Here is a 24,992-nt window from a genome sequence, read left to right as displayed (position 1 = left end):
ACCCTAACCAAAAAGCTTTATTTCTGTCCTAAATGTGACAGTGACTTATGCACGTGTAATTCCAGATGTGCAGTGTATTAGAGGGTTTTTTCACCCTAACCAAAAAGCTGTATTTCTGTCCAAAATGTGACAGTCACTTATGCTTGTCTAATCCCAGATGTGCAGTATATCAGAGGCTTTTTTCACCCCAGTATGCAAAAGCTGTATTTCTGTCCTAAATGTGACAGTCACTTATGCACGTGTAATCCGAGATGTGCAGTATATTAGAGGCTTTTTACACCCTAACCAAAAAGCTTTATTTCTGTCCTAAATGTGACAGTGACTTATGCACGTGAAATCCCAGATGTGCAGTATATTAGAGGGTTTCTTCACCCTAACCAAAAAGCTGTATTTCTGTCCTAAATGTGACAGTCACAAATGCTTGTGTAATCCCAGATGTGCAGTATATTAGAGGGTTTTTTCACACTAACCAAAAAGCTGTATTTCTGTCCGAAATGTGACAGTCCCTTATGCCTGTCTAATCCCAGATGTGCAGTATATTAGAGGGTTTTTTCACCCTAACCAAAAAGCTGTATTTCTGTCCTAAATGTGACAGTCACGTATGCTTGTCTAATCCCAGATGTGTAGTATATTAGAGGGTTTTTTCACCCTAAAAAAAAGCTGTATTTCTGTCCTAAATGTAACAGTCACAAATGCTTGTCTAATCCCAGATGTGCAGTATATTAGAGGGTTTTTTCACCCTAACCAAAAAGCTGTATTTCTGTCCTAAATGTGACAGTCACTTATGCTTGTCTAATCCCATATGTGCAGTATATTAGAGGGTTTTTTCAAAGCTGTATTTCTGTCCTAAATGTGACAGTCACTTATGCACGTGTAATCCCAGATGTGCAGTATATTAGAAGGTTTTTTCACCCTAACCAAAAAGCTGTATTTCTGTCCTAAATGTGACAGTCACTTATGCTTGTCTAATCCCAGATGTGCAGTATATTAGAGGGTTTTTTCACCCTAACCAAAAAGCTGTATTTCTGTCCTAAATGTGACAGTCACGTATGCTTGTCTAATCCCAGATGTGCAGTATATTAGAGGGTTTTTTCACCCTAAAAAAAGCTGTATTTTTGTCCTAAATGTAACAGTCACAAATGCTTGTCTAATCCCAGATGTGCAGTATATTAGAGGGTTTTTTCACCCTAACCAAAAAGCTGTATTTCTGTCCTAAATGTGACAGTCACTTATGCTTGTCTAATCCTATATGTGCAGTATATTAGAGGGTTTTTTCACCCTAACCAAAAAGCTGTATTTCTGTCCTAAATGTGACAGTCACTTATGCACGTGTAATCCCAGATGTGCAGTATATTAGAAGGTTTTTTCACCCTAACCAAAAAGCTGTATTTCTGTCCTAAATGTGACAGTCACTTATGCTTGTCTAATCCCAGATGTGCAGTATATCAGAGGCTTTTTTCACCCTAGTATGCCAAAGCTGTATTTCTGTCCTAAATGTGACAGTCACTTATGCTTGTCTAATCCCAGATGTGCAGTATATCAGAGGCTTTTTTCACCCCAGTATGCCAAAGCTGTATTTCTGTCCTAAATGTGACAGTCACTTATGCACGTGTAACCCGAGATGTGCAGTATATTAGAGGCTTTTTTCACCCTAACCAAAAAGCTTTATTTCTGTCCTAAATGTGACAGTCACTTATGCACGTGTAATCCCATATGCGCAGTATATTAGAGGTTTTTTTTCACCCTAACCAAAAAGCTGTATTTCTGTCCTAAATGTGACAGTCACGTATGCTTGTCTAATCCCAGATGTGCAGTATATTAGAGGGTTTTTTCACCCTAACCAAAAAGCTGTATTTCTGTCCTAAATGTGTCACTTGTGCTTGTCTAATTTCAGATGTGCAGTATATTAGAGGGTTTTTTCCACCCTAACCAAAAAGCTGTATTTCTGTCCTAAATGTGACATTAATTTATGCACGTGTAATTCCAGATGTGAAGTGTATTAGAGGGTTTTTTCACCCTAACCAAAAAGCTGTATTTCTGTCCAAAATGTGACAGTCACTTATGCTTGTCTAATCCCAGATGTGCAGTATATCAGAGGCTTTTTTCACCCCAGTATGCCAAAGCTGTATTTCTGTCCTAAATGTGACAGTCACTTATGCACGTGTAATCCGAGATGTGCAGTATATTAGAGGCTTTTTTCACCCTAACCAAAAAGCTTTATTTCTGTCCTAAATGTGACAGTGACTTATGCACGTGAAATCCCAGATGTGCAGTATATTAGAGGGTTTCTTCACCCTAACCAAAAAGCTGTATTTCTGTCCTAAATGTGACAGTCACAAATGCTTGTGTAATCCCAGATGTGCAGTATATTAGAGGGTTTTTTCACCCTAACCAAAAAGCTGTATTTCTGTCCGAAATGTGACAGTCCCTTATGCCTGTCTAATCTCAGATGTGCAGTATATTAGAGGCTTTTTTCACCCTAACCAAAAAGCTTTATTTCTGTCCTAAATGTGACAGTCACTTATGCACGTGTAATCCCATATGTGCAGTATATTAGAGGTTTTTTTTTCACCCTAACCAAAAAGCTGTATTTCTGTCCTAAATGTGACAGTCACTTATGCTTGTCTAATCCCAGATGTGCAGTATATCAGAGGCTTTTTTCACCCTAGTATGCCAAAGCTGTATTTCTGTCCTAAATGTGACAGTCACTTATGCACGTGTAATCCCATATGTGCAGTATATTAGAGGTTTTTTTTCACCCAAACCAAAAAGCTGTATTTGTGTCCTAAATGTGACAGTCACTTATGCTTGTCTAATCCCAGATGTGCAGTATATTAGAGGGTTTTTTCACCCCAGTATGCCAAAGCTGTATTTCTGGACTTGCAGATAGCCTATGCTGGTGCACTATCGTTGCATAAAATGGCTGCCGATCATGTATTGATATTGACTAACTGAAGAAAAAAAAGTTTGTTTTCAGCAGTAGTTGGCTCAGGGCAGGCTTAAAAAAATTATGCACTGCATACACAAAACACTTTTTCTGTAGATCGCTGAGTACATAAACCAGTTCTTGATAAGATTTCTCCGTGATCTCTCCCTCACAGCAGCTGCAGCCTCTCCCTACACTAATCCGAGCAGAGTGACGGGCTGTGCTACATGACTCCAGCTTAAATAGAGGCTGGGTTACATGCTGCCGTTGGCCAATCACAGCCATGCCAATAGTAGGCATGGCTGTGATGGCCTTTTGGGACAAGTAGTATGACGCTTGTTGATTGGTTGCTTTGCAGCCTTTCAAAAAGCGCCATAAAAATCGCTGAACACCGAACCCGAACCCAAACTTTTACGTAAATGTTCGGGTTTGGGTCCGGGTGTCGAAAAACCCTAAAGTTTGGTACCTCTGGAGGATGGCGTGCAAACCAACTTCGACTAATCAGAACTCTGGCCAGTAATAGTATTCTGCCTAACAGGATCTTTTGATATTTATGGCTACCTAGTGATGAGAAATCATTCAGTAAAAACTGTTGTGACTCAAGAGGAATCCATATTTTTAATTTATGGGTAAGGAGATTAATAATGCCATTCCAGTAAACTCCAAGTTCTGGGCATGCCCAGATCATGTGCAGATAATCCGCACCTACAGTATCACATTGAGGGCATTTGGAGGTATCTCTTAATCCACACTTGTTTAACCAAATGGGGGTAACATAAAATCTGTGATAAATATTGAACTATATTAAAACATGATTAAAGTTGTATGATAGTAAGTAAAAGTTAGAAAAAATGCTTCCCCACCCTACCGATTGTATATTTGGACAATCTATCTCCCAGGCCCTTTGTCCCGGGCCCTTTGACTTAAGTAGTAATTTATATATATTTGAGATCTTCATTCTTTGTGATATCTTCCCTAACCACCCATTTAGCGGAGAAGTATTATCTATTTGTAACAGTGATTTATCATTCAAACTAAAAAGTGCCGACCGAAGCTGAAAATACCTAAGCCAAGAAAGATTCGCTATGTTATGTAATAATTCCACAAACGACTTAATCTCTCTATTCTTAACAACCTGTGTGATATAAAGAATCCCATTATTTTGCCAAAATTGATCCATTGCTATACCCTCTAGGGTCTGTAAGTGAATATTGTGCCAAAGAGGCGTGAATGTAAGTGATCCCTTTACCCCCAACCATCCTCTAGTGATAGCTCACATTTTCAGTAGTGATTTTGTAGTCTCTTTATGGCCCTGGTCTCTATTAATCAGTAGCCCGGATTCCAAAAGCGTAAATATGTAATTATGCAAGGAGCTTCTCACTAACCTACTTAAAAGGTACTATTTTGCCATTCATGGCACGTCCATAGCTGAGCAGCAATAAAATAACCTTTGAAGTAAGGGAGGTTTAGACCCCCCTGCTCCAAAGGTTTATATAGATATTCCAATTTGAGTCGCACACATTTCCTTCCCCAAACTAGGTCATTGATTATTCTTTCCATAAGTTTAAAATATTTATCCTCTATCCAGATAGGTGTTTTCCTAAGAACATAGAGGATTTGGGGTAGAATCACCATCTTGACCAGTGATACTCGATCAGCCCTAGATAAGGGGAGTCTCAACCAAATCCCTATTTTTGCCCTAATTTTCATTATCAATGGGATCAGATTGAGTTGAACACAATTTTCAACCTTGGGAGATATCATCATACCTAGGTATTGAAAAGTGTTAACAACATCTAGCTGGGTAATAAAAGACTCCTTTTGGGACACCGGATCTAATGGCATCAAAATTGTCTTCAACCAGTTTATATCTAGAGATGTCGCGAACATAAAATTTTCTGTTCGCGAACGGCAAACGCGAACTTCCTCGAATGTTCGCGAACGGGCGAACCAGGCGAACCGCCATAGACTTTAATAGGCAGGGACTTTCTGGCCACAATAGTGGTGGAAAAGTTGTTTCAAGGGGACTAACACCTGGACTGTGGCATGCCAGAGGGGGATCCATGGCAAAGCTCCCATGGAAAATCCCATGGAAAATTACGTAGTTGACGCAGAGTGTGGTAAGTTGAATTCGCAATGCGATTAATATAACCTGCATTAATCGCATTGCAAATTCAACTAAAATATTTTTGATGCTTAAAGAATAGACTCTGTTGGGCCTTCTCCAGCAAAAAAATTTAGTATGCGTATGTGGTCTTCTGCATACTTTCCCTATTTTCCTCTGTGCTATTTATATAAAACGATTTGTGTAGCTGAGGAAGCTTGTTCTTTTAAGTTGTCCTCCTTTTCCCCATACTCCTTTCTCAGGTTGGCGATATTACTAACCATTATTCCCCTCATGTAGGCCTTGAAGGTGTCCCATACTACTTGGGTTTTTGCTGAAGTATAATTAGCCTCCCAGAATTGGTTAATTTCCTTTTGTATTATTTCATGATTCTTTATTACTGATAACCAATAGGTGTTGAGTCTAAATGGAGACCCCCCTATTTGTTTATCATGGGTCAGGCAGAATTTGAGGAGTAGGGGGAGATGGTCCGAGAGTGACCAGGTCTCATACATTCGTTTTACATATCGCACATATTTTTTTATTAATCAGAGCATGGTCTATTCTAGACATAGATCTACCAAATTTACTAATGCATGAGAAAACTCTTCTCCCCTGTCCCAAACTTCCCCAAACATCCTCGAACCCAGCCTCCAAGCAAAAGCGTGCCAAGGGGGACCCCTGAACAGGGGCGTCCCCCTTGACACCCATAGAGACCCTGTCGACCGCGGGATTTATAACGCAGTTAAAGTCTCCCATTATCAATGTAGGACATTCTGGCCATTTATCTATACATTTTAGCAGAGAATTAAGTACTGAAAAAGAAAATGGAGATGGAATATAGACAAAGGCCAAAATACACATCTTCCCCACCAGCTTACAATATAGAAAGACAAATATCCCCTGGTGGTCAACAGAGGTTGCCTCGCACGTAAAATCAATAGTTCTATGAATAAAGACAGTCACTCCCCTAGAATGTCTAGAAAAGGTAGAATGATACGTGTGCGCAGCCCATCCCATGGTGGCCACCCTGGAGGTCTCCCCAGTGAGATGTGTTTCTGTCAAACATACAATGGCTGGGAGGTGTAAACGCATCAGGTTAAAAACCGCTTGTCTCTTTTTTCTATCCCCCAGGCCCCTGACATTCCAAGTAAGAATTCTGATTGACATTATAAAGAATTATAATAATAAATAAAAAAAAACACATCTCTTCCCCACACTAGACACATCAAAGCCCCCATCCAACCCCCCAATCCATATAATCCACCGCATAAAGCAGCAGATCTCTCGCCTATGACCATCCCCCCACCCCTCCACTCGACAGCCTCCCCGCTAATTAAAAAGAGAAATGCAAAGGTAAAAGACATCATCTGCAAACTATTGTTCTATTGTTCCCAACAAAGCCTTAAGCAGTTAGATCACATATCGTTTCGTTCAAGCCACTCCGCAGCTTTATCCGGCGTATCAAAAAATAAAGTTGTATTGTTAAAAATAATCTGGAGTTTGGCTGGGAAGACAAGTGAATACTTGATATCCCTTTCTCTTAATCTCTTTTTAACAGTGATAAACAAGCACCTCTTTTCTTGGACATCTTTTAAAAAATCTGGGAAAAAGGCCAGTCTATTTCCATCATAAAGTACAGGGGGACATTCCCTCTCCCGTCTTAGTACTATATCTCTGTCTCTTGAAACCAGCATTTTAGCAAGGAGTGTCCGTGGTTGTCTCCCAGGAATTAATTTACCGCCTGGGACACGATGGGCTCTTTCTACTAAAAGCGAGAAGTATTCCCTCCCAAAATTTTCAAGAATCATCGTCTGTATGAATTGAGTAGGGTTCTTATCTTCTGCGCCCTCTGGGATCCCCATGATTCTTACATTGTACCTTCGTGATCTGTCTTCCAGATCCACCACCTTTTTTTTAAGGTGGACATCTCAGTATTTTTTCAACATGGACATCTCAGTATTTATTTATTTGTATTCATTCTGCATAGTAACCATAGAGCTCTCCACCTTATTAACTCTGTCTCGTATTTTAGACAGCTCATCCCTAATCAATCCCACATCGACTTGAATTGCACAAAGCTGGGTTGTAATAGCCTGTATTAGGTCCCCATTCTGTTTTACTGTCAATAGAATTTCTTTTAACGGTGAGGGGTTGAGGTTGGTCACATCTTCTCTGTCTATTCCCTCCTCCCCTTGGGGGTACCCAGAAGCTTTTTGTAATTCAAGTTCCATCACTTCAGAGTTCTTTTTAGAGCTACTATCCTTTTGCCCGCCTCTGGTATTGACCCTTGGGGACCTCAGAAATTGGTCTATTTTCCCTCCTTCAGAGGGTTTGGCGGACGGTTTCTGACCAGAAAGGTCCACAGAACGCCTACTAGCCTTAGGTGCCATTTCCTTTTTTTTTTTTCACTTTATCTTTTTTTCTTCCTTTTTTTTTTCTTTTAGTATCTTTCTTTCTACTTTTTTTCCCCCTCCCTCCTCCTTCACTCCTTTTTTCTCATTTTTTTTTCCCTTTTTTTCCCCCTTCTCTCTATCCTCTATAATATTTTCCTCACCAGGCGCCTCCCTCTCTCTCTCTCTACCCCCACGAGCAGATTTATCCACAGAGTACCTCAATTCCTATGGGTACAATATCCCATATAGAGTATAGGTTGAGACTGCCTTAATGTCCTTTTAATTAACTGGTTAATAATTTAGCTGGTTAGAGAATTAGTTTAATTAGTTGGTTGCTCAGTTACTCAGTTAGTTACTCAGTTAGTTAATATTAATGGGAGGAGAAATACAGGAACAATCTCACCAGTCTTCACTTCACTGTAAAGATGCCCAGCTGGAGAAAACGAGGGGGCACACTCAGGAGGATCGCAAGCTGCAGACAGGTGAAGAATCGAACGGAGGACCGGAGAGGAACAGCCAGAGGAGCAGCCACTCAGGCTCCGATGTCACCATGGGACGCGCAGCACACAGCAAAAGGAACCATCCAGAGGAACCGAAGTATCAGCCCAGAACACGGGCAAAGACCAGTAATCACACAGAGACTGGCTCAGGAGGCACCAGGCAGCAGGAGACAGAAGGAGGGAGCAGGAACACCATCACCGCTCGTTCGGATCCACGCTCCGCGGTCCAGGCAAGGAGACAAAGGAGGCAGCAGGAAGGGAAAAGGGGCGAGAGACGCCAAAATCAGCGGTCAATGAGGCAGCCGAGCAGTGGGGAGGAGAGGCGGGCGTGACGTCCCTACGTCATCACTACCACCGAATACACAAGTCAACAATTCTTAATCGTAGGTCTTCTGAGAGCTCTTTAGCGCGAGGCATCATTCACATTAGGCAATGCTTCTTGTTAAAAGCAAACCCAGAACTGGTGTGTGTTTTTTATAGGGCAGGGCAGCTGTAACTAACACCTCCAATCTCATCTCATGTATTGGACTCCAGTTGGCTGACAACTCACTCCAATTAGCTCTTGGAGATGTCATTAGTCTAGGGGTTCACATACTTTTTTCACCTGCACTGTGAATATTTACATGGTGTGTTCAATAAAAACATGGTAATATTTAATTCTATGTGTGTTATTAGTTTAAGTAGACTGTGATTGTATATTGTTGTGACTTAGATGAAGATCAGATCACATTTTATGACCAATTTGTGCATAAATCCATAGCATTCCAAAGGGTTCACATATTTTTCTTGCAACTGTAGATCTGGCCCTGCTGGCAGTGCAACATCTTGCCACTGTTGCTGCCTGCCTCTATCATGTCATTTCTGCAACTTGTCTATCATCATGTTCTGTACGGCTGCTGCTGCCTCCTCCATCATGCCACCTCTGCCATCCTGCCACTGATGTTACCTGATTTCCATCATGTGCTGTACGGCTGCTGCTGCTTCATCGATCATGCTACCAAAGCCATCATGCCACTGCTGCGGCCTGCCAATCATCATCTTCCATAAGGCAGCTTTTTCTTCCATCATGCTGATGCCTGCCAACCTGTACCATATGGCTGCTGTTGCAGTCGCCCAAATCGCTAATCCCCTACTGCCACCACAGTTAACACATCTGCCACTACTGCAACTGTTATTTCTATTACTACTACCCCTAGACAGTATAAATAAATACAGAGTAATGTCGCACTCGAATGAGGTGGAGATCCAACAGAGGTGCTCCCACTAACAGACAACACCCAGTCTGATAATGGTAAGTGTAATAAAGAAATAGAAGTGGGGCACTCTCTAAAAGTAAAGGGATCTTTAATATACGTGAAATACAATAAATTGACAATATGCAATAAAATTCAATAATATTTAAAATAGCGGAGGATAAATGTCAGTAGTACAAGTTCAGCAATGGATAAAAAACAAAATAATAAAATATAAGATAAAAGAATATATAGATCCCAATAAATATAAGACAATAAATTTGAATATATAAGAATCAAAAAAATTTGGATAAATAATCTTAAGAATATTATTTTCCACTGATGGTGAATAGATGCTTTTTCCACATATGCTGTATAAATATTCGGATAAATAATCTCAAGAATATTATTTTCCACTGATGGTGAATGGATACGTTTTCCACATATGCTGTATGAGTGGATAAATGAATAGTCGTTTATATCTTGGTGATAATAAGCTTGTGACCAGTCTCTTATACACATAAGCAAATGAATAGTCAATACGTGATTTTCATCATGTAAAAAGTCGCTGACTACCTAATATTATATTCGATTTGCGGACAGTCTTGGTAGTGGCCAGAGCTCCAAGTAATTGTAGCTTTCAATAGTTTAAACAGACAATGTTACAGCTGCTTGCTAGCACAGCGGCGTCCCGCTGTATTTGATTAAGAAGCGAACGCTTATATCGGATATGCGTTGTCTTACCAGAAGGTGTTATCACTGGACGAATAAGCCCTCGACTCGGTGTGTTTTTTCTTTAGAATTTCGGTCTCAAGGACTGTATGTTCAAATTTGAATTTTCCCGCCAGTTGAATTGTTTGCTGCACATGGTTTTGTCTCTTCCATATAGTAGTGCTTTCTTTGGCAATTCTTCATCATAAAGTCCAGACCTCCTGAATGTCGCAGTATCCTTGCTTTCCTTAGTGGGGGGATTAGCACCAGACGCGTTTCGGAGATTTCAGACAATGACCCCTTCCTCAGTGGTTGACATCCCCCTGCTAAATGGTCCACTTTTATAGTGAATAAGCAGTGTAAAAAAGACTGGTCTGGAATGCAAACTTCTTAAAAAGACTGGTCTGGAATGCAAACTTCTTAAAAAGACTGGTCTGGAATGCAAACTTTTTAAGGATTAGGATCCATACATATTATTTCTACCTAAGACAATGACCCCTTCCTCAGTGGTTGACATCCCCCTGCTAAATGGTCCACTTTTATAGTGAATAAGCAGTGTAAAAAAGACTGGTCTGGAATGCAAACTTCTTAAAAAGACTGGTCTGGAATGCAAACTTTTTAAGGATTGGGATCCATACATATTATTTCTACCTAAAAACGTAAAAAAAATTATGATGGCAATGAGTTACACAAGAAATCTTTCATACAGTGGTTCACCATCTCCTTTAGAATCACATAGTATAAAAAACGCATCAGTATCGCATGCGGTTTTATTGCGTTTCCGGTGCGTTTCTATTTAAATTTTTATTTTTTATTTTTTTTTGGAAATTTGATATTTCCAAAGGATTTTTCAGAGGGATTCATTTTAAAGCCTCTTGCAATGGTTAAGAGAAATGTAAGCATAGAGGGCATTATCAAAATGTTTTTTTTGGGTGTTTCTCCAGATGCAAGTAAGTTACATAAGAGAGCATAAAAAATCTTTCATATAGTTATTCCACATTCCCTTTAAAATCACATAATGTACAAAATGTACAAAATGTAAAAAATGTAAAAAACGCACCGGTATCGCATGCATCTTAAAAGCGTTTCCGGTGCGTTTTTTAGAAATTTAACACTTCAAACAGAGTCAAGCTTTTTTCAATGATTTATAACATAGAAGCATTCTGTGGGTATTTCTTATGTAGAGTGGTTGGATGAGGGCCAAATGTAGAGGAAAAACTGGACGAATTTGAAATATCGTCCAGTTGATCATCGACAGATGGCGCCCATCCTATAGGAAACCGAATAATTCAAAGTCTGCGTTTAGACCTGATGGTTGTAATGTATTTAGTTCAAAAATTTGCTTTGTTTCTAAACGCAACATTTACTCTACATGATTCCCACCTCTCCAATCCTTTTGTACTTTGTCAATTGCCGTGAATCTCATACATGAAGGGTCTTGATTGTGTACTATCTTAAAATGATATGATAGAGAATGATTTTCAAAGCCCTTCTTTATATATCGTCGATATATCTTTGCCAGAGCACCAGGCTCGTCCCCAGTTTGGGTTGAATGTTTTCATGTTCCCACTGTGCCATAAATAAATTGGCATAACTGGGGGACGAGCCTGGTCCTGTATTTGACGTTAGATGGCACCCTGAGTCAAATACAAATTAAATATGTAGTGGATGCCATTGATTTTATTCTTACCCATAACTATTTTAATTTTGCAGAAGAATTTTAACATACAGACCCAGGGAACAGCCATGGGCACCAGGTTCGCCCCCAGTTATGCCAATTTATTTATGGCACAGTGGGAACATGAAAACATTCAACCCAAACTGGGGACGAGCCTGGTGCTCTGGCAAAGATATATCGACGATATATAAAGAAGGGCTTTGAAAATCATTCTCTATCATATCATTTTAAGATAGTACACAATCAAGACCCTTCATGTATGAGATTCACGGCAATTGACAAAGTACAAAAGGACTTTTTTTAACGTTTTTAGGTAGAAATAATATGTATGGATCCCAATCCTTAAAAAGTTTGCATTCCAGACCAGTCTTTTTAAGAAGTTTGCATTCCAGACCAGTCTTTTTTACACTGCTTATTCACTATAAAAGTGGACTATTTAGCAGGGGGATGTCAACCACTGAGGAAGGGGTCATTGTCTTAGGTAGAAATAATATGTATGGATCCCAATCCTTAAAAAGTTTGCATTCCAGACCAGTCTTTTTAAGAAGTTTGCATTCCAGACCAGTCTTTTTTACACTGCTTATTCACTATAAAAGTGGACCATTTAGCAGGGGGATGTCGACCACTGAGGAAGGGGTCATTGTCTTAGGTAGAAATAATATGTATGGATCCCAATCCTTAAAAAGTTTGCATTCCAGACCAGTCTTTTTAAGAAGTTTGCATTCCAGACCAGTCTTTTTTACACTGCTTATTCACTATAAAAGTGGACCATTTAGCAGGGGGATGTCAACCACTGAGGAAGGGGTCATTGTCTGAAATCCCCGAAACGCGTCTGGTGCTAATCCCCCCACTAAGGAAAGCAAGGATACTGCGACATTCAGGAGGTCTAGACTTTATGATAAAGAATTGCCAAAGAAAGCACTACTATATGGAAGAGACAAAACCATGTGCAGCAAACAATTCAACTGGCGGGAAAATTCAAATTTGAACATACAGTCCTTGAGACCGAAATTCTAAAGAAAAAACACACCGAGTCGAGGGCTTATTCGTCCAGTGATAACACCTTCTGGTAAGACAACGCATATCCGATATAAGCGATCGCTTCTTAATCAAATACAGCGGGACGCCGCTGTGCTAGCAAGCAGCTGTAACATTGTCTGTTTAAACTATTGAAAGCTACAATTACTTGGAGCTCTGGCCACTACCAAGACTGTCCGCAAATCGAATATAATATTAGGTAGTCAGCGACTTTTTACATGATGAAAATCACGTATTGACTATTCATTTGCTTATGTGTATAAGAGACTGGTCACAAGCTTATTATCACCAAGATATAAACGACTATTCATTTATCCACTCATACAGCATATGTGGAAAACGTATCCATTCACCATCAGTGGAAAATAATATTCTTGAGATTATTTATCCGAATATTTATACAGCATATGTGGAAAAAGCATCTATTCACCATCAGTGGAAAATAATATTCTTAAGATTATTTATCCGAATTTTTTTGATTCTTATATATTCAAATTTATTGTCTTATATTTATTGGGATCTATATATTCTTTTATCTTATATTTTATTATTTTAGGTTTTATCCATTGCTGAACTTGTACTACTGACATTTATCCTCCGCTATTTTAAATATTATTGAATTTTATTCCATATTGTCAATTTATTGTATTTCACGTATATTAAAGATCCCTTTACTTTTAGAGAGTGCCCCACTTCTATTTCTCTATTACCCCTAGACAGTCATTTTAAAGCCTTGTATGCTCTGTGTTATGCTGCTTCTGCTGCCGCTACTGTTGTGATGGCATGCCATGATATCCGTACCCTTTCCACATCCACACTGCAAAGCTCCCAATTAAAAGGGAGGATAGTTTTAGGCTCGTTCGTAATAAACCAATTTTTCTTCCGACAATCAATCAACACTTATGCGGGTCATATGGGCAGACCCAATTAAAAGGGAGGATAGTTTTAGGCTCGTTCGTAATAAACCAATTTTTCTTCCGACAATCAATCAACACTTATGCGGGTCATATGGGCAGACATTCTGACCCTGTCAAGGCATAATTTTTGGACACTTAGTCCCCCAAGCCAAATTTTTTATGTTTTTATTTATCGCATAATACCATTTATGTTACCTTTGGAATATGTAAAAGCATTACAAATGTGCCGAGGTGGTGTGTTTTTAAAACACTGTCAAATGTTTGTTTACCCATAGCCATGTATGTCAGTGTCACTCAAAATTCATTTACTACTGCTGTTATTGCGTTCGAGAGCTTGGGGAAGGGGGAGGAAAAATAAAAAAAATGTCATAAAAAATAAAATATAAAAAAATAGGAGGCTAAAGGGGGTTATATACCAATTTTCATGACAACTGGATAGTGATGAGCGGCAGTGATCATATTTTGGGTTGAGCAAATCGTATCGAACTTTAGGATTTTTGGACCCCGGACCCGAACCCAAACATTTCAGTAAAAGTTCGGGATCGGGTTCGGTGTTCGGCACTTTCTTGGCGCTTTTTGAAAGGCTGCAGAGCAGCCAATCAACAAGTGTTTAACTGTGTGCCCTTAGAAGCCATCACAGCAATGCCTACTAATGGCATGGCTGTGATTGGCCAGTGCAGCATGTGACCCAGCCTCTATATAAGCTGGAGTCACGTAGCGCTGCACATCACTCTGCTGTGCTTAGTGTAGGGAGAGCATGCTGCTGCTGTGAGGGAGAGAATAGGCAGAATCTGTTATCAGAACTCCAATTGAACTCAGCGATCTACATAGATTTAGTTGTGTGGGTGCAGTGCACAATCTTTTTACCCTGCCCTGAGCCCAGTGACAGAGAAAAATAACTTTTATCCATCTGTTAGTTAGGTGGGCAGCGGCGGCCATTTTATGCAAGCTCAGTGCACTAGCACTGCATCTGTGCTTTTGTGACATTCAAATCCAAGCTTGAAATACTGCAATAATAATCTGGTTTTAAAAAAACACCCTTTTTTGTCAATATCCTACATCTGGTGCCTTTGCAGAATTAGGCCTCATGCACACGACCGTTGTTGTATTCCGTTCCACATAATGGGGTTCCGTTCCGTGATCCGTTTCCGTTTTTGTTTGTGTGTGTCTTCCTTTATTTTTGGAGGATCACCAGACATGAAGGAAAGTAAAAAAAAAATCTAAGACAGGTTTGCCATGCAAATGATAGGAAAAAAACGGACGCGGACACTCGGACGCGGATGACAATCTTGTGTGCCACCGTGTTTTTTAGCGGTCCCATTGACTTGAATGGCTCCGCGAACCGTTTTCCTGCAAAAATAATAGGACAGGTTATATTTTTTTGACTTACTGGAACCACGGATCACGGACGTGGATGACAAACTGTGCATTAGCTGAGTTTTCAACGTACACGGAATAAAACAACGGTCGTGTGCATAAGGCCTTAGTCAGTGTGCAATTTAAGCTAGAAATACAGCTATAATTTTTGGGTTTTAAAAAACACCCTTTTTGGGCAAAATACACACATTTACAGCCCTTGCTGCATCTGCACATGTGAAATTCAAGCGTTATATACTGCTGTCATATTCTGTTAGTATAAAAACACCCTCTTTTACTTAATATTGTATCCCTTGCTGCATCTGTTATTGTTAAAAACAAGTTTGAAATACTTCAATAAATTTCTGGCTTTAAAAAAACACCCATTTTTGGCAATAACCTTCATCTTGGGCCTCTGCCGTATTAGTCAGTGTGTGATTTAAGCTAGAAATACAGCTATAAATTTCTAGGTCTTCAAAAACAACCTTTTTGGGCAAAATACACAATTTTACATCCCTTGCTGCATCTGCACGTGTGAAATTCAAGCGTTATATACAGCTATCATATTCTGTTAGTAAAAAAACACCCTTTTTGGGCAAAATACTTAATATTGCAGCCCTTGCTGCATCTGTTATTGTTAAATACAAGTTTGAAATACTTAAATAATTTTCTGGCTTTGAAAAAACACCCATTTTTGGCAATAACCTTCATTTTTGGCCTCTGCCGCATCAGTCAGTGTGCAATTTAAGCTAGAAATACAGCTATAATTTTCTGGGTTTTAAAAAACACCCATTTTGTGCAAAAAACATAATTTTGCAGCCTTTGCTGCATATATCATTGTGAGATACACCCTTTTGATACTGTGGTTCTATTCTGCTATTTAAAAAAAACACCCATTTTGGGCAAAAAACATAATTTTGCAGCCTTTGCTGCAATGTCATTGTGAGATACACCCTTTTGATACTGTGGTTCTATTCAGCTATTTAAAAAAAAACACCCATTTTGGGCAAAAAACATAATTTTGCAGCCTTTGCTGCATATGTCATTGTGAGATACACCCTTTAGATACTGTGGTTCTGTTCTGCTATTAATAAAACACCCCTTTTGGGCAAAAATATTTAATTGCGGCCTAGTCTGGATCTGTACATGTGAGATACACCCTTTACATACTGTGGTTCTATTTTTCTATTAATAAAACACCCATTTTGGGCAAAAATCTTTAATTGCGGCCTAGTCTGCATCTGTACGTTGAGATACATACTTTAGGTACTGTGGTTCTATTCTGCTATTAATAAAACACCCTTTTGGGCAATAATCTTTAATTGCGGCCTAGTCTGCATCTGTACGTGTGAGATACACACTTTAGATACTGTGGTTCTATTCTGCTATTAGAAAAACACCCATTTTGGGCAAAAAAAATATTTTTGCAGCCTTTGCTGCATATGTCATTTTGAGATACACCCTTTAGATACTGTGGTTCTATTCTGCTATTAATAAAACACCCATTTTGGGCAAAAATGTTAAATTGCGGCCTAGTCTGGATCTGTACGTGTGAGATATACTCTTTAGATACTGTGGTTCTATTCTGCTATTAAAATTCCTAACACAAATATACAAATAATTGTAAAAGATATATAGACGATTGCTTGCTTGTATGGAGAGGAAATGCACATGATTTGGATTTTTTTTTTCTTTATTTAAATGATAACAGATGGAATTTCCAGTTTACCAGTAATGTAAGTGCAACCTCTGTTGACTTCTTAGACCTCACGATCTCCCTAGAGGGGGGTAGTTTTAAGACCACTACCTATTTCAAGCCCACAGATGTTAACACCTATATTAAGACCACGAGTTAATGACTACTAGAGGCAAAGTGAACTGATTGAGAAAAGATTTTTAGAAAAAGGCTATAAAGAAAGTCGCTTGAGAGAGTGTAAAGATGCAGTTGCAAAATAAAGTAGACAAAAGATAAAAGAACAGGAAGGTGACAACCTTACCTCCAAGAAAAATAATGAGAAAATGAGGCTGGTGTTTATCACTTAGTTTAATGATAGTGCCAGCTTGATAAAAGATGCAGTAAGAAAAAAATGGGCGGTTTTAAAGAATGACCCGGTTCTTGGAGGGTTAATTCCAGATAAGCCAACTCTAATATATAAAAAAGCACCAAATATTAAAGACAAATTGGTGTTTGCCTACACATCAACAAAAAAGTAAAAAACATTGATTCACTTGGTGCGGTTTCTGTGCGGTTTGCAAGATGCGCACAAGAGAAAACAGACAAATTAGAACTGAAGAGTTGACTTCAAACAGCAAGGGAGTAACCTACACTGTGCAAGGAGAATTAACTTGTGAAATTATGGGGGTCATCTACATGCTGGAGTGCCCATGTGGCCTCCAGTATGTTGGACGGACTTTTAGGAAGTTGAAAACTCGTTTACAGGAGCATCTAAGAAACATCAAAAAAGGAGTTGACACACATAGTGTCTCAGCTCACTTTAAGAAAGCACATAATAAAAACCCACAGGGTTTAAAGTTTGTGGGCTTGGAAAGGGTTCAGATGAATTGGAGAGGGGAGGATCCGACCAAAAAAATAAATAAAAAAGAGGTCGAATGTATTTACCGTCTGGGTATACTGCAATCCGATGGGTTAAATATAGAATTTGATATCAAGACATGTTTGAAGGGGTAATGGAAGACACCCAAAATAACTACGGTTCCATCAACATGGTTGAAAATTATGTGCGGTTTTTATGTGAATAATGCTAAAGAAGAGGAATGCGGCTTTATTTGTATTGCAAGCTAATATCAAGATATGTCTGAAGGGGTGTTAAGATCTTTTACAAAAATTTCGGTTTTATGAACATGGTTGAGATTATGTGCGTTTTTGTATGTGAACAGGGCTGGAGAAGAGGAATGCGTTTTTTTGCTACTATGTAAATTCTGAGATAGGAGAAAAATAATCTATTTGTCATATTAGAATATAGAAACATAGAATGTGTCGGCATATAAGAACCATTTGGCCCATCTAGTCTGCCCAATATACTGAATACTATGGATAGCCCCTGGCCCTATCTTATATGAAGGATGGCCTTATGCCTATCCCATGCATGCTTAAACTCCTTCACTGTATTTGCAGCTACCACTTCTGCAGGAAGGCTATTCCATGCATTCACTACTCTCTCAGTAAAGTAATACTTCCTGATATTACTTTTAAACCTTTGCCCCTCTAATTTAAAACTATGTCCTCTTGTAGCAGTTTTTCTTCTTTTAAATATTCTCTCCTCTTTTACCTTGTTGATTCCCTTTATGTATTTAAAAGTTTCTATCATATCCCCTCTGTCTCGTCTTTCTTCCAAGATATACATGTTAAGGTCCTTTAATCTTCCCTGGTAAGTTTTATCCTGCAATCCATGTACCCGTTTAGTAGCTCTTCTCTGAACTCTCTCCAAAGTATCAATATCCTTCTGGAGATATGATCTCCAGTGCTGAGCACAATACTCCAAATGAGGTCTCACTAGTGCTCTGTAGAGCGGCATGAGCACCTCCCTCTTTCTACTGGTAATTCCTCTCCCTATACACCCAAGCATTCTGCTAGCATTTCCTGCTGCTCTATGACATTGTCTGCCTACCTTTAAGTCTTCTGAATTAATGACCCCTAAATCCCTTTCCTCAGATACTGAGGTTAGGACTGTATCACTGATTTTATATTCTGCTCTTGGGTTTTTACGCCCCCGGTGCATTATCTTGCACTTATCAACATAAAATTTTAGTTGCCATCTTTTTGACCATTCCTCTAGTTTTCCTAAATCCTTTTCCATTTGGTGTATCCCTCCAGGAACATCAACCCTGTTACAAATCTTTGTGTCATCAGCAAAAAGACACACCTTACCATCGAGGCCTTCTGCAATTTCGCTGATAAAGATATTAAACAATATGGGTCCCAGAACAGATCCCTGAGGTACCCCACTGGTAACAAGACCATGGTCTGAATATCCTCCATTGACTACAACCCTCTGTTGCCTGTCCCTCAGCCTAATCCATTCAACAATATGGGAGTCCAAGCCCAAAGACTGCAATTTATTGATAAGCCTTCTATGTGGGACAGTATCAAAAGCCTTTCTAAAGTCTAGATAAGCGATGTCTACTGCACCTCCTCCATCTATTATTTTAGTCACCCAATCAAAATAATCTATAAGATTAGTTTGACATGATCTCCCTGAAGTAAACTGCCTCAATGAATACTCAAATGTAAATCTCACATTTGATGATGGACCACAGGTTCTCAATGGGGTTCAGATCAGGTGAACAAGGAGGCCATGTCATTAGATTTTCTTCTATTATACCATGTTTTTCATCTTTCAATCCATGGGATTTTAGATGTTCCACAATCCTCTCCTTAAGTATGGTTTCCATTAATTTCCCCACTATTGATGTCAGGCTAACTGGCCTATAGTTGCCCGATTCCTACCTACTACCTTTCTTGTGAATGGACACAACATTTGCTAATTTTCAATCTTCTGGGACGACTCCTGTTGCCAGTGATTGGTTAAATAAATCTGTTAATGGTTTTGCTAGTTCACCGCTGAGCTCTTTTAATAGCTTTGGGTGTATCCCATCAGGCCCCTGTGACTTAGTTGTATTAATTTTAGACAGCTAACTTAGAACCTCTTCCTCTGTAAAGACACATGCATCAAAAGATTCATTAGTCTTCTTTCCTAACTGAGGTCCTTTTCCTTCATTTTCCTTTGTAAAAACTGAACAGAAGTATTCATTGAGGCAGTCAGCTAGTGATTTATCTTCTTCCATATACCTTCCTTCTTTTGTTTTTAATTTGGTAATCCTTGTTTTAGTTTCCTTTTTTCATTTATGTATCTGAAGAATGTCTTACGGCCTTTTTTCCCTGACTGAGCTAATTTCTCTTCTGCCTGTGCTTTAGAAGCTCTTATAACTTGTTTGGCCTCTCTCTGCCTAATCTTATAAATTTGCCTGTCATCCTCGTTTTTTTTTTTTTAGAATTCCTAAATGCTATCTTTTTGTTTTTAATGATTTTGGCCACTTATGCTGAGTACCACAGTGGTCTCTTCCTTTTTTTGCTTTTACTGACAAGCCTAATGCAATTTTCTGTTTCCTTCAATAGTGCCACTTTTAAGTAGTCCCATTTCTCCTGGACTCCAATGAAGCTATTCCAATCTGATAGGGACTCGTATACCACTAATCTAATTTTAGAAAAGTCAGTTTTTCTAAAATCTAAAACTTTTGTTTTTGTGTGGTGTGACTCAGTCACTGTACTTATACAGGGAGTGCAGAATTATTAGGCAAGTTGTATTTTTGAGGATTAATTTTATTATTGAACAACAACCATGTTCTCAATGAACCCAAAAAACTCATTAATATCAAAGCTGAATATTTTTGGAAGTAGTTTTTAGTTTGTTTTTAGTTTTAGCTATTTTAGGGGGATATCTGTGTGTGCAGGTGACTATTACTGTGAATAATTATTAGGCAACTTAACAAAAAACAAATATATACCCATTTCAATTATTTATTTTTACCAGTGAAACCAATATAACATCTCAACATTCACAAATATACATTTCTGACATTCAAAAACAAAACAAAAACAAATCAGTGACCAATATAGCCACCTTTCTTTGCAAGGACACTCAAAAGCCTGCCATCCATGGATTCTGTCAGTGTTTTGATCTGTTCACCATCAACATTGCGTGCAGTAGCAACCACAGCCTCCCAGACACTGTTCAGAGAGGTGTACTGTTTTCCCTCCTTGTAAATCTCACATTTGATGATGGACCACAGGTTCTCAATGGGGTTCAGATCAGGTGAACAAGGAGGCCATGTCATTAGATTTTCTTCTTTTATATCCTTTCTTGCCAGCCACGCTGTGGAGTACTTGGACGCGTGTGATGGAGCATTGTCCTGCATGAAAATCATGTTTTTCTTGAAGGATGCAGACTTCTTCCTGTCCCACTGCTTGAAGAAGGTGTCTTCCAGAAACTGGCAGTAGGACTGGGAGTTGAGTATGACTCCATCCTCAACCCGAAAAGGCCCCACAAGCTCATCTTTGATGATACCAGCCCAAACCAGTACTCCACCTCCACCTTGCTGGCGTCTGAGTCGGACTGGAGCTCTCTGCCCTTTACCAATCCAGCCACGGGCCCATCCATCTGGCCCATCAAGACTCACTCTCATTTCATCAGTCCATAAAACCTTAGAAAAATCAGTCTTGAGATACTTCTTGGCCCAGTCTTGACGTTTCAGCTTGTGTGTCTTGTTCAGTGGTGGTCGTCTTTCAGCCTTTCTTACCTTGGCCATGTCTCTGAGTATTGCACACCTTGTGCTTTTGGGCACTCCAGTGATGTTGCAGCTCTGAAATATGGCCAAACTGGTGGCAAGTGGCATCTTGGCAGCTGCACGCTTGACTTTTCTCAGTTCATGGGCAGTTATTTTGCGCCTTGGTTTTTCCACACGCTTCTTGCGACCCTGTTGACTATTTTGAATGAAACGCTTGATTGTTCGATGATCACGCTTCAGAAGTTTTGCAATTTTAAGAGTGCTGCATCCCTCTGCAAGATATCTCACTATTTTTGACTTTTCTGAGCCTGTCAAGTCCTTTTGACCCATTTTGCCAAAGGAAAGGAAGTTGCCTAATAATTATGCACACCTAATATAGAGTGTTGATGTCATTAGACCACACCCCTTCTCATTACAGAGATGCACATCACCTATTATGCTTAATTGGTAGTAGGCTTTCAAGCCTATACAGCTTGGAGTAAGACAACATGCATAAAGAGGATGATGTGGTCAAAATACTCATTTGCCTAATAATTCTGCACTCCCTGTAGTAAACCACACTGACTGGTGATCACTAGATCCCAAGCTTTCCCCTACAGTAATATCATATACCAAATTCCCATTTGTGAATACTAAATCTAAAATGGCCTACTTCCGGGTTGGCTCCTCAACTACTTGCTGTGGAGATAATCCCAGTAGGGAATTTAGAATATTTGTACTCCTGGCAGAACTAGCTATTTTGGTTTTCCAGTTTATATCTGGAAGATTGAAATCTCCCATAATGATAACTTCCCCCTTCAATGTCATTTTAGCTATTTCCTCAACTAGTAGATCATCTAATTATTTGACTTGGCTAGGTGGTCTATATATCACACCTACACGAGTGACTTTATGATTATCAAGCTGCAAGGTAACCCAAACTGACTCTAAATTGTTCTCGCTAACTTGTATCAAATTCGATTTTATGCTATCTTTCACATACAGGGCCATCCCTCCCCCTTCTTGCCTTCTCTGTCTTTCCTGTATAGAGAGAACCCTGGTATTGATATATCCCAGTCATTACTCCCCTTGAACCACGTCTCAGTAACAGCCACTACATTTATATTCTCAGATGCCATCATAGCCTCAAGTTCATTGATCTTATTCCTTAAACTGTGAGTATTTGTAGACAAGAATCTGAGCTTGTCATTTCTTAACCTTTGTGCTACTAGCATCTTCTGGCATTGTTCTGGGGGGCAGTTGGACTGCTGGATTATCACTCTTTTGCCCCCCTTTACTAGTTTAAATGCTCCTTAGCAAATACTTGGAACTGTTCACCGAGGACATTAGTTCCCTAGAGAGAAATATGCAAACCATCTTTCTTGTACAGTTATTTTCCATTCCAACAAGAGATAACATGAGACACAAAGCCAAACCCTTGGTTCAGACACCATTCACCAAGCTATACATTGAATTCCTTAATGCACATCTTCCTGTCATGCAGAACGTTATGCACAGGCAAAACTGCAGAGAATGAAACCATATATCCTTTCCAAGTGTGTGAAAAGCTTCTTTCACCTTTGAAACCTCATTTCAAGCCAGATCGTTTGTCCCAAGATGGACAATAACATCCACTTCCCTTTCCTGCTTTGCTTGCCTAACAATATTAAGGATCCGTCGTCTGTCCCTGCTAGCGGTAGCACCAGGGAGACATCTCACAACACCATTCTCCTCAAACTTCACACCTCTTATGATGGAATTGCCCACCAACAGCTGCTTACTATCAATCCTCACCTTCTCCTTTTTGTCTTTGGCTGCAGTCTTACATACTTTAGGCATGGGAGATGATTGTTTCTCACCCACTGTGCTTGAGCCATCCTCCATGTTGCTCTTACACTCTGAAAGTGCTGCAAATGAATTATGGAGAGCCACAGACTGTGAGACATGTCTTCTAGCCACAATTCTCAGTCTACCAGAACCTACAGTAACCCATCTTCCATTTCTAGGGGCCCTCTGTGGCAGTGGCATTGCAATGTTCTCAGCCTGAGTTTGTTTAATGGTTAATTTACAAATCTCCTATTTCAAAAAGGTAATTTCCTGCTGCATTATGGAGAGCTGTCTACAGATCAGACAGTATCCAAACCTCTGAAGAGTGGAACCTGAAATAAAAGCACAACAATTCCTGCACAGAACCAGGTCTGCCATTGTAAAGAGGGGAAAGATTTTAAACAAACAAATCTTACTTGTTTAGATTGGGGATGACTTTATAGAAGATTTGTTTGTATTGCCGATTTTATGGAGATTTTTGGAGTTGCACTTCAGGGATTGTTTAAATGGTCTATTTAATTAGTGCTCACCTGAGTATAAAAGGGTGGGGAGAACAATTGTATTCAGAGCAGCCCCTGACGAAGCAAGCGAAGGCGAAACCAAGGTCGGGCATGCGATTCTGAGCATCATTTTATACTTTTATATGCATGATACTTATTTATCTATGTGAGTATAATAAAACAAATTGTTTAATGAAGTGTTGTGGTACCTCACTATGTTCAGTCCTCTAATTTAACATCCAGGAGGTGAGAGATCTGAATGTGAAGGGAACCTCAAATCCAGTGATTGAGTGCATCTAAAGATACCATCCACCTACCTTATTCATCCACGCTCCTATGGGAAGAGTTTGAGCTGCGCGGTCTTTTTTTTGGACTATTCTGCTTTTAGAAAAACACCCATTTTGGGCAAAAATCTCAAATTGCAGCCTAGTCTGCATCTGTACGTGTGCGATACACCCTATAGATACTGTGGTTCTATTCTGCTATTAGAAAAACACCCATTTTGGGCAAGATCCTAAATTTGAGAAAATGAGAAGAGCGTGAAATAAGGGACATGGCCCCGGTCGTGGTGCTGCTTGTGGAGCTCCTGTTGCAGGGAGAGGACGTGGTCGATCTGTGCCAGCTACACGCACAAGTAAAACACCTTCCTCAGTTTCGAGTAGGTGACAGAACCTGCAGCGGTACTTGGTCTGGCCTAATGCGGCTCTACGAATGGCGAGGCCAGAACAATTACAGGTGATAGTAGATTGGGTTGATGACAGTGCCTCCAGTTCCTTCACATTGTCTCCCACCCAGTCTCTTGCTGAAAGATCAGTCTTTCACCTCACCCCCTTGCAAATCAGCCAAGCAGTCTGAGCCCCAAGTCATGCAGCAGTCTCTTCTGCTTTTTGATTACTCTGTTAGCAGGGTTTCCTAGGGCCATCCACCTAGCCCTGCCCCAGAAGTGGAAGAGATTGAGTGCACCGATGCCCAACCACTTATGTTTCAAGATGAGTACATGGGAGGACCATCGTAGCACGTCTCGAATGATGACGACTGCTGGGGCTTTCGAAAGTGCGCAGACCGACAAGGAGGGCAGGGGTGAAGACTGGGTGGAAGATGATGTGGAGGATGATGAGGTCCTCGACCCCACATAGAATCAAGGTCATGCGAGTGACCTGTGTACAGGGTGGGCCAATTATATGGATAAACCTTAATAAAATGGGAATGGTTGGTGATATTAACTTCCTGTTTGTGGCACATTAGTATATGTGAGGGGGAAACTTTTCAAGATGGGTGGTGACCATGGCGGCCATTTTGAAGTTGGCCATTTTGAATCCAACTTTTGTTTTTTCAATAGGAAGAGGGTCATGTGACACATCAAACTTATTGGGAATTTCACAAGAAAAACAATGGTGTGCTTGGTTTTAACGTAACTTTATTCTTTCATGAGTTATTTACAAGTTTCTGACCACTTATAAAATGTGTTCAATGTGCTGCCGATTGTGTTGGATTGTCAATGCAACCCTCTTCTCCCACTCTT

Source organism: Bufo bufo, chromosome 3 (genome assembly GCF_905171765.1).
Source record: "Bufo bufo chromosome 3, aBufBuf1.1, whole genome shotgun sequence".
NCBI lineage: Eukaryota > Metazoa > Chordata > Amphibia > Anura > Bufonidae > Bufo > Bufo bufo.
This window is presented reverse-complemented; position numbering follows the sequence as displayed.